Source organism: Pseudopipra pipra, chromosome 3 (genome assembly GCF_036250125.1).
Source record: "Pseudopipra pipra isolate bDixPip1 chromosome 3, bDixPip1.hap1, whole genome shotgun sequence".
Lineage (NCBI taxonomy): Eukaryota > Metazoa > Chordata > Aves > Passeriformes > Pipridae > Pseudopipra > Pseudopipra pipra.
Genome location: NC_087551.1, coordinates 62,374,092 through 62,383,877, shown reverse-complemented (window position 1 = coordinate 62,383,877; position 9,786 = coordinate 62,374,092).

Below are 9,786 nucleotides of genomic sequence, written 5' to 3'. Positions count from 1 at the left end.
ATGAGTCCTCCCTTCTTTACCCTTCTAAGTCTACTATTATCTTGGGTGCCTGTCTAATATGGGCTTTCATTTTTTCCACAGAGATCTTGACTGCTACTGCCTCTTGGCTGAGTGACCAGCTAAAGAATGTTCTTTTATAAATTCTTATTCTGTGTAAAGCTTCGAGTTCTCTCACACCCTAATTTTAGTTACAAGAGCTTTCTATTCCATTGCTGGAGATAATCTTAATGAAAAAAACAATGCCACAGAATATGGGCTCCTAAAGAAGATTCAGCTAATCAAAGAGGAATGATGGTAGATACCACGTACCTCACTGAAGAACAAAGCCTGATGATATCAGAGACTAGAACTATAGAATGAGTAATCATGCCACTGCTAACCTTTTCAGCAGAAATATTTGGCTTCTGCACTCACCCAGCAATCCCTAACTGTCTACCACACTTGTCCTGATATCCTGAGCCCCAAATATTCCTCTGCAAAGCTCACAAAACTTTCTGCCTCTTCTGCAAGGTTCTGCAATTTATCCCTTCTGATGCCATTTTTCAGCAAACTAGAAATTGAGGTGGGATTAATGAGATACAGTAAGCTAGATGGTGCAAATAATTACTCCATCAACACAATTAGTTGATATCACATCGAGATGAACAAAAACTACCAGCACTAATTTACCTGAACCTACATAGATATCTACTTTGCTGGGCCTAAGCATCACAGAAATTTGCCACAGAACGTAAAGGATGATGCATCCTCAACTGTATGTGTGAGGATGTATACAACAGCACACATTCATTAAAAATCCATAGATACTTTTCACACCATGGAATTGCAAATAGAAGTACAGGTCCATTCATCATCTTCTCTCAAACCAAGCTCACTATGCCTCCTATAAAATGTACTGCTTAATCTTAGACTTGCAGTCTGTAATAGGAATCAGAAGTTCATTTGTTCATTAACTGATTGATTCATTCATTCATTCATATCTGATCATCTTTTCTAGCCTTACTGCTCACTCTTTAAGCCATTACAGTCTGTTTCAGCTTTGTTTCACTGTCCAATTGTGTTGGGAGTCTTGGATGAAATCATAAAAATAAATCTGTGGCTGGTGTAATCCAGTGTCACTTCACTGGAACTCAAGGAGTTATATGCTTTTACAACAGCAATGAATTTAATCTGAGATCAATGGAATAACAGAGCTCCAGCATCCTGCTCAAAAAGAATAATGGGGGCAGCTTTGAGCCCCCAGGTAAACAGATGCCACAAATTCAGCCCTCATATAAATTCAGGAATTTATACTATTGATGAATACAACAACCTATCTTGCCTTTCACATACTTGTGTAGTTTAAAGGCTATACATTATCCATTGCTGATGTGAGTAAGTGAAAGTCTGCTAAATTCCATGGAATGGCACTGAGCTCTGCTGGCCGTGAGTGTGTCCCCATGGCACTGGGCAATACACAGCTAAAGTCAGTGGTGCTCAGGGGTGACACAAAATGGAGACATGCAAAGTGAGACTGTTCAGAGCTTGTTTCAAGGTTAATGGAAATTGTATAGCCATTTCCTTTACTTGAATTTAAAGAAGCCTAACAGAAATTCCTTGGAGAGAGGACAATAGTGAAGGAACTGATCATTGTACATCTGAATGAATTAACTGAAATCAGTGAAACTAATTCTAGAGTAAAGTGCTGCCCAGCAAGAAAACGGGCCCAAAAAACTGAGCCCAAAGTAACATTCTACTCAAAACCAGGAAAGGTGGTGAACTGAAACTCCTCATCTGTTTCTAACAGGAATGCTTCATGGGCTTTTATCAGCGCTGCTGGAAGTCAGGAAGCAAGAACACTTTACTCCATTGCTTTTTTCCCTATCTTTCAATGCTCTACATAATTAGAAATGCAGCTCATGTGAGGATTTCAACTGAAATAACAAAATGCCTGATCTATGTACCCTAGCCCTTTAAAAGACTTGAAAATTAATGATACATTAATACATCATTAATACTAAACCACAAAGAAACTCCAAGCTAACATTACAGATGTACCAAGAAACCTTATTCACACAACAAGAAGCCCTAGAATAGCACTCTTAAATTCCAGTAAGGCCAGTAATTATGAACTGAAGCACATAAAGGTTAAGGCTGAGTCATCCCCAGGGTAGCACCACCACAAACTGAAGAAATTAATTTCATCTTGAGATCCTATCAACCAAACTAAATAAAATAAAAAATGCAGTAAAGAAAATACAAGCAGATATAAACTCATGCATGCATAATAAATGTGAAAATTTATTGTATACACAATAAATGGTAAGTAACCAGAGTTTGAAAACAACTACTTTCCTCAGAGAGTCCTCTGATGACACTTAGGAACCTGGAGAGGATTATGGTGTGAGCAGAATACCACACTTTGTACTTTCCACCTTCAAAGGATTGTAACTAAAGAAACCTCACAAGGCCCCTGTGAAACAGGTCAGTGTTATAGTCCATCTCACAGGTCGTTAAACTGACCACTGATTTGGCAAATTTGGGATCTAAGAGGTACTGTAATTCTTTTCTGAACTTTGCTTTTCTGCCTTCCATTTTCCTTTGCCTGCTCTCTTCCTTTGAGTTCAGAGACGGAATATAGTATTGCTGCAGCTAATTTTTGTCATCCTGTGAAATCCACAGAACTGACCTGCACCCAATCAGAACAATTAGGACTACTAGAGCTAATAGAATGAGCAGGAAATGACCGAAGTTGAGGGATTAAACATACAGAAGGAAAGGGCATTGCACTCTAGGCTGCAGAAAAAGCATCCCTTCTCTCTAGAGGTTTCAAGTCATTTATCTTCTACTGGAGCACTTCTTCCTGATAAGTGATATTAGCAGGGCAGCCTGCTCATGCCATTTCTAAACCAGTCTGGCAGTAAACTCAGCCAGGATGTAGATTTGTCTCTCTCTCTTCCCCCCAAAGAAGATCTACACAGGGGTTAACTGCACTCTCATGTTTTCAAAACCTCCTCCATGCCTTTCTTCAGGAGAAGGCATAAAAGTTCACATGTGCCCTTGGGCCAACCCAAGCAGATTGCAGGCAGCAGGAAGTTAAACACACACAGGTACTCACTTGGGCAGTCTATCCTGATGCATCTAATGAAACTACTTGCAAAATCTGTGTGTAAGTACTGGCCTGGGGGCTATGTGGGTAATCAGAATTATTAAATTTTGACTGTATTATTTATTTTGCAAGCTATGCTGGACATCCCTTTATCAATGCTTATGGATGCTATTTCCCTTACTGAATTTGTTAATTAAACTCTAAGATATGACAGGCAGTACAGCATTACTGATTAATGCATGCCTCAGATCCTAAATAAATCCCGTCAGCTCAAACTTCATGCCATTAAGAAATATACCTTTCTGTGCTATGCTGTCATATTGTTTGCAAACACTTTATAAGACAGATGCAAAAGCAAGTAGATAGTGTTGTTTCCATCCACAACATCATCTTTGCATTAAATTGTTTCACTCTGTGTGGCTCTTAGATGTGAGTCATTGAAACGGCAATTATAATAATTATTTAAGTATTGATTAAAATTTATTCCCTTCAAAGATTTTATCATAACAACTTCATCTTCTTTTCCTTCTTTATGGAGAAAAAACTCTGGAAGCCATAGAAAGAAATACCTTCTCATGGATGTTCATTTAGTCTACATTATCGGTATTTAAAAATTCAAATAATATTAAGAAGCATTTATCTTTGAAATTTACTTTAAGCAGTACTCCATGGCAGAACTACTTCAACTGCATAGGTGAAAAGTGTATTACAAGTCTGACCTAATCTTACACTTTCTGTAACATCAGTCATCATAGGCATCACACTGGGAGTGTACAGAGAGAGACTAGACTTCAAACAGGAACATTTACCCCAGTTTTTTTTAATTTACATCATGCTGTTACTCCTCAATCAAGAAAAAAAAGAGATGCTGCCACACTACATGGCTACCTGTAGCCAAGATGAATGCCTCTTTTGGGTGCCATAGATACTTATTCTCACTTTTCTGTGCCATAGTTCTATACATTTTCAGAAAATATCTTCTCTTGCTGGTCTTAAGTGTTACAGAAATTGGTCTGTTCCCTGAGCCTCAAACCTGAGACCTGTTTTTGGGGAGCTCCCATTCTGCTGTGGAGATTGTAATGGAGTATGGTGCTGCATCTCTTTTCCTGTTTGCTGCCTTAGTGCCGTGCTGGGGGATTATGCACCACACAGTATGGTTCTGCTCCTCACTCTCTTCCCTCTTGAGATCTGCTTCATCCCACACTTTCTCTCCACTACTGGGGTAGGAAGGACACAGTAACTTGTTAAACTCTGGGGAGAAGTGTTTGCTCCGAGGGGAGCAAAGACTCAATGGGATTAGGCTGTGCAGAACAGAACCCTGTACTCTGAGTCCTTCTCCACAAAATTTCCTGCTACTGTGGAAACCAGTGAGAAACTGTTGTGGAAGCTTCAGATGATACTGTCTACCATAATGGGTCTCTCACCCAGAAGGCTGCAGAATCTAAGCATATGAGAGCCCAAGGCAATGCAGAAGGCACAAACCACTGAACAGCAAAGTAGCCTCTCAAAACTGGATACTCTTTTTTTCTAAAAAGCACAAAGAAAATTTTGGCCCCTTCATGGAACAGGAGAAATAAGATTTAACTGTGGAATTCTGTCTACAAATTTTGATCATGAGACCCTTTTCACACAAGTAAAGCCTAGAGGACAGAGTCATCCAGAGAAGTTTTAATTTTGATTTGAAAATTTTCAAAGTTACAGTGTCATAAACTACTACAGCAACTATGTGAAAATAAGTCCATTTAAGTTGCTGAACTGTTTATCCAAGTGGAACAGCAGGAAATGCTTCTGGTTCTTTTATAACATAATAACAAAACTGTCTCACTTGTTAATCAAAATACTGGAGTGCTTGTTAACTTGTATCTTATCTGTTAGAAGACTTTTACGTTCTAAAGCTGTAGTGTTACCAGGTCCTACCAAGAGCTCAGGCAAGGAAGCTTTCTTGAGTCATGTCAGCCTTTTAATGGATTCAGCAACAAAATTTTTCTCAGTTGCTAAAATTCACATTTATATTTTTATAATTTCTGGGAAAAATATTTATGGAGTTTTTTTGGAGGTCCTTTGCTCTTGGTTTTATTATTTTCTTACTTGTTTCCTATGCTACATATTTTAAAATATATTTATAATTGTTATAGAAGATGATGTTTTGTTTAGGATATTGAGGCATTCAAAACTATTACTTGAAAAAATAAAAATATGCCGTTTATTGTAAAAGTAGGTGCTTGCATGACAACTATATAGTAGTTCATATAGGCATAATTAAATTACAAACCTAAACTTGCATTGGTTCTGTCTCCATAAGGGCGTTTACATCTATTGAGGACTCACCAGCAGGAAGCTCAGAGGGTCTGATGCACACAGTTTGAAGACTTTGCTAACTTTCCAATAAAGTGTGGGTGTTTTCAAACATTTCAATACAGAGTTCCCCTTCTTAAAAATGTAATACTGAGTTAGAGGCATAGCTATGTGCAGTTTCCCAGAAAACATAAGCACAGAAGCACTCAGCAAGTTTTGCCACTGCTTGCAAAAGGACCAGGGTTTTGGTACAACAAGCAGCAGTTTTAGTTGTCAGGAACAGTCTTGCAGGCGTTTCCTGTGTAAGTCAGAAGTCTAGTCAGTGCAATAGCTGGATCAGGAGAGACAGTAGTACCTATACTCTATCAAAAATTTTTTTAAGAGCTCAGCTTCCCTGTAGTTACCATATACCATCTAGTGTTACAAAAGGAAATTGCAATTTCTAACTCACTATTCTTTAAATGAAAGATGAAGATGGCAACAACATATTTTTATATTTTGCTTTTCTTTCACTAAAATAAAATATACTGTGAGTACACTACCTCCTCCTTGTGATTAACGGTTTTTCCATTTATCAAGAATTTTGTGATTCCAGTTAGTTTTCAAGATTTCATTTCTGAAGATGTATAATTATACAAAAATTTCAGCTTCAATCAAGTTGAAATAAAGTCTGCCTTATAGCTACAGACATACATCTTATATGTAATTATAAGTTATTGTTGAGTACTACAGATGTAAAACTCAGGGGCAAATTTAAAAGAAATACAAAATCTAACCGAGTAATTTTTGTAAATATCATTATTTTGAAGATCCCAAATATTTTTTTTCTAATACAAGGTTAGTATTCCTTGTTGATGGCGAGGAAGTCAAAGAGAAAGATATTCTAGTGATGTTGAGACTAAGACATTAGGTTTGCTGTTGGGAAAAGAAGGCTTTAATCCTAGAAACTCTCTGACTAGAAAACTAAAAGATTGAAACACACTGTATTGTAATGCAGTAATTGTTTTGGGGTGAGAGTTTTCTGCTTGCCTGGATCACCATATGGATGACTTCAATTCAACAGCAACATAGAGTGCGATATGATTCTCATAGCTGGGATAACGGAAAAAGTCAATGTTTACTTATTGGCAGAAGAAAATTTTACCTTGTCTGCCAACTGGGGCAATAAAATAAATTTGTTTTGTATGCTGTGTGGACTTTTTTACTGCTACTAAATGAAAGTAAAACAATCATAAACTCTCCTTGGGAGTTCGCAGACAGAATGGGTACAGATCCACCAAAAGTAACAGATTGAGAGAACTGAGAAAAAGAATTTGCCCTCAGCTCCTCTTCTCCCACTTCTCCTCCTCAGTGTTGTTCAGCTTCCTGTTTTTAAAGCAAAATGGGATTGTTTTCATGACTAACCAGTACAATCCTTCCAAAGTTGTTAAATAACAGCATTTTTGGCAGAAGTTACAGCATATCTAGATTATGTAAGCAAAATACAGATATTACAAGAGGTACAGTAGTTGCATTTTCATACACCATTTTAGCCCATAACTAACATTCTGTTCTGAATCTACAAATAGTGACTGGAAATCAGTTTAGCTACAGTGCAGCAGGATGTAAGTGTAGATTGCTGAAACAGACATGAACCTCAGTTTCCAGCTAGTCAAAATGAAAATCACTTGCAAACCCAAGGAGGCTTTGGACTCCCATTGATCAACTTACATTCTGTACATCACTAGCACAACTTCAATAGAATTTCAAGGAAGTTGAAGTGAATCCCATTTTCTCTCACTGACACCATCTTGAACACTGCCCTTGCACTCTTTGCCTGGCTGCAGAGAGCCAGGATTGCCAGGTGCCACCGACAGAGAATGAGGGAGGCAGCCTGATACTGGCTGCCTGAGGAGTCCCTGGCTAGCCCAAGTGGCTGCCAGGCCACTCTGCACTACAAGCATATTTAAAATACTTGTAGCACAGGGGACAAGCTTGTGTCTTGGACTGTAAAAAACTACAAGTATCATTTGTAAAAAGAAATAATCCTGGGAAATTTGTGTATCTTAGTCTTTGATGACTGTAAGAAATTCATCACTTCAACAGAAATGGCACTACAGTATGAGGAATCTCATGCTCTAGGACAGCTTAGAGGAAAGGAATGCAGTGAGTGATAAGCAAAAGGTGTTCATGAAACTAATGTAGCACTGAACCAAAGTCACGATTTGTGTTTAGTATATTTACACATTGGAACTCGATTCTCAGCCCCTCTCTGGCTCCTTGCATGGAAGAGCCAAGGGTACACCTGCACTTGAGTAGAGTGCTGTCACTCTACTCAAGATGTCACCAAACATCTTCTCTGTTCGGTACAGAGGGTTTGTCAAAGGTGCAGGAGTGTGGAATGGGTGTGATATCACACATCATTCACGCTTTTGCTTCTAGTGCAACTTGCAGCAGTTCTGAGGTTCTCCACACTAACTCCCCAAACTGACTCAAAACCACAGCAGAAGAAAACTGTTTTTCTCCCCTCTCATCCGCAGCAACAATTGAGCTCTTGATGAATATAAGACTGTATTAACTAATAATTTAGTGGCAAGCAAAAGACATAAGTTCCACAGTGATGACATTGTAGACAACAATAAAAATAAACAAGGAGAAACATAGGAGACAACAGAACTGTGAAGCAAGCAGGGGTATAAAAGATATAACTGAGGTGGCTTCAATTATAATAGACAGGTACAAAGAAACACTAAAACGGATATTTAAATAATACCCATTCTGACTGAAATAAGAGATGTTACTAAGGATTGATAATAGCGTAGGTAACATTTTAGAGGTATAATCTTAACAGAACTTAAGCAGATCATTTCTGATGCCCTTATTCCAATCTATTCAACTAGATACCTTCATGCTCCTTCTTTCTTTAGCCTAGTAAGGTGCAATGCATTTAATTCTTTGGTTACTAGCTTTGGCACTATTGGATATTCCTTTAACTGCCATGCTTGCTCCATAACTCATGGAGTGTAAAATAAAATCTTTCGTTCACTAGTACATTTTCTCAGTTGATCTACAGTTGCAGTGAAAGTCACAAACCTACCCAAACACAGTCACAGAGTTCTTTTATACTAAGTACAGTCTTCGAAGCTGCTGCTTCTCTTAAAAAACTGCATACAGTGAGAGTAGCTTTGGTTGAACACTTTAGATCCCTTAAAAGCACAAGCCTGCTTTCCTTTTTTAGGTCAGATTCTAACAGAAACTGTCAGGAATTTGGCCTCAATAGCTTCCACAGGATCAAGGACTCCTGTAAATTTCAGTAAAGGATTAAGGCTATTGTTGCTGAGCACACACTGCCAGTAAGGGACCTTTCCTTCTCTCTAACCTCTAGTCTTTGACTCAGCCTCACACAGATCTCTTTCAATAGCAGCATAGGTTACCATGTAAATGTTTGTCCGTGAATGCAAACATGTCACATTCATTAAAACCAGAGGTTTTAATAGGTAGGCTTTTCTAGACTATTAGAAAATAGTAAATGATTTAACCAAATGCATTTCTTTTAATATTCCTGATTACATTTAGAATTTAGTATTCTTAGAATTTTCATCTTTTATGTTCTCTGATGCTTGTGATTTCTGGATGTTAAAAATCCAAAAGTGCAGCCAACAGTAACTTTAGGTCTAAGAAGCCCTTTCCTAGACAGCTTGCACATGTAGTCATGTTGAAACATTTAGTTTTCCATTTATGTGCAATGAGTACCTGGACACAAAGCCCCTCCTCCCCAGTCTAAGTTAATATCATTCCAGCCTAAATTATGTGTGGATTACTGTGATTACTCTTTCAATTCTGGTTTATTCAAAAGTTAATACAGCAGATTTCTCAAATATTCCTGACAACAGCAGGCAGCATAAGTCTCCTTCCTGCACTCCATCTAAGGGAACAGCTCAGCTTTGGGACAGTTTGACCCCCTGCAGTTACATCTGGGTCACCCTCACTGTGGGAGGCCACCAAAGCAGCCAAACCTCTACAGCCACCCAAACATGGCCTGGCAACGCACAGCAGCACAAGTCACTGGCCTGGTTAAGCTGGAGCAGTAACTTCACCTGACTGTCAAGCCATCAAAATTTCCAAGCAAATGAGGACCAGAATATGCTCCTGGAAAGGGCAGCAACTCTTCATGCTTCCTGATGTATCCACCCTCTGGCCTTATCAGTGGGAACAGGCTCAACTGCAATCTGTCTTCACATTAATGAAGCATGGCAGAGTTGTGCTAGTTCATCTCCCCCAGTGCTGCCACCAGCCACTTGAATGATGAACCCCTAGGAAGCATGCCTGTCTACTTTCTGGACAGAAAGCTCCAGAGAATACACACACTGAGGCTCCCACCACTTCCAGACCTTTCATCCCTGGAGGGTGTATTTGGTTTGTGT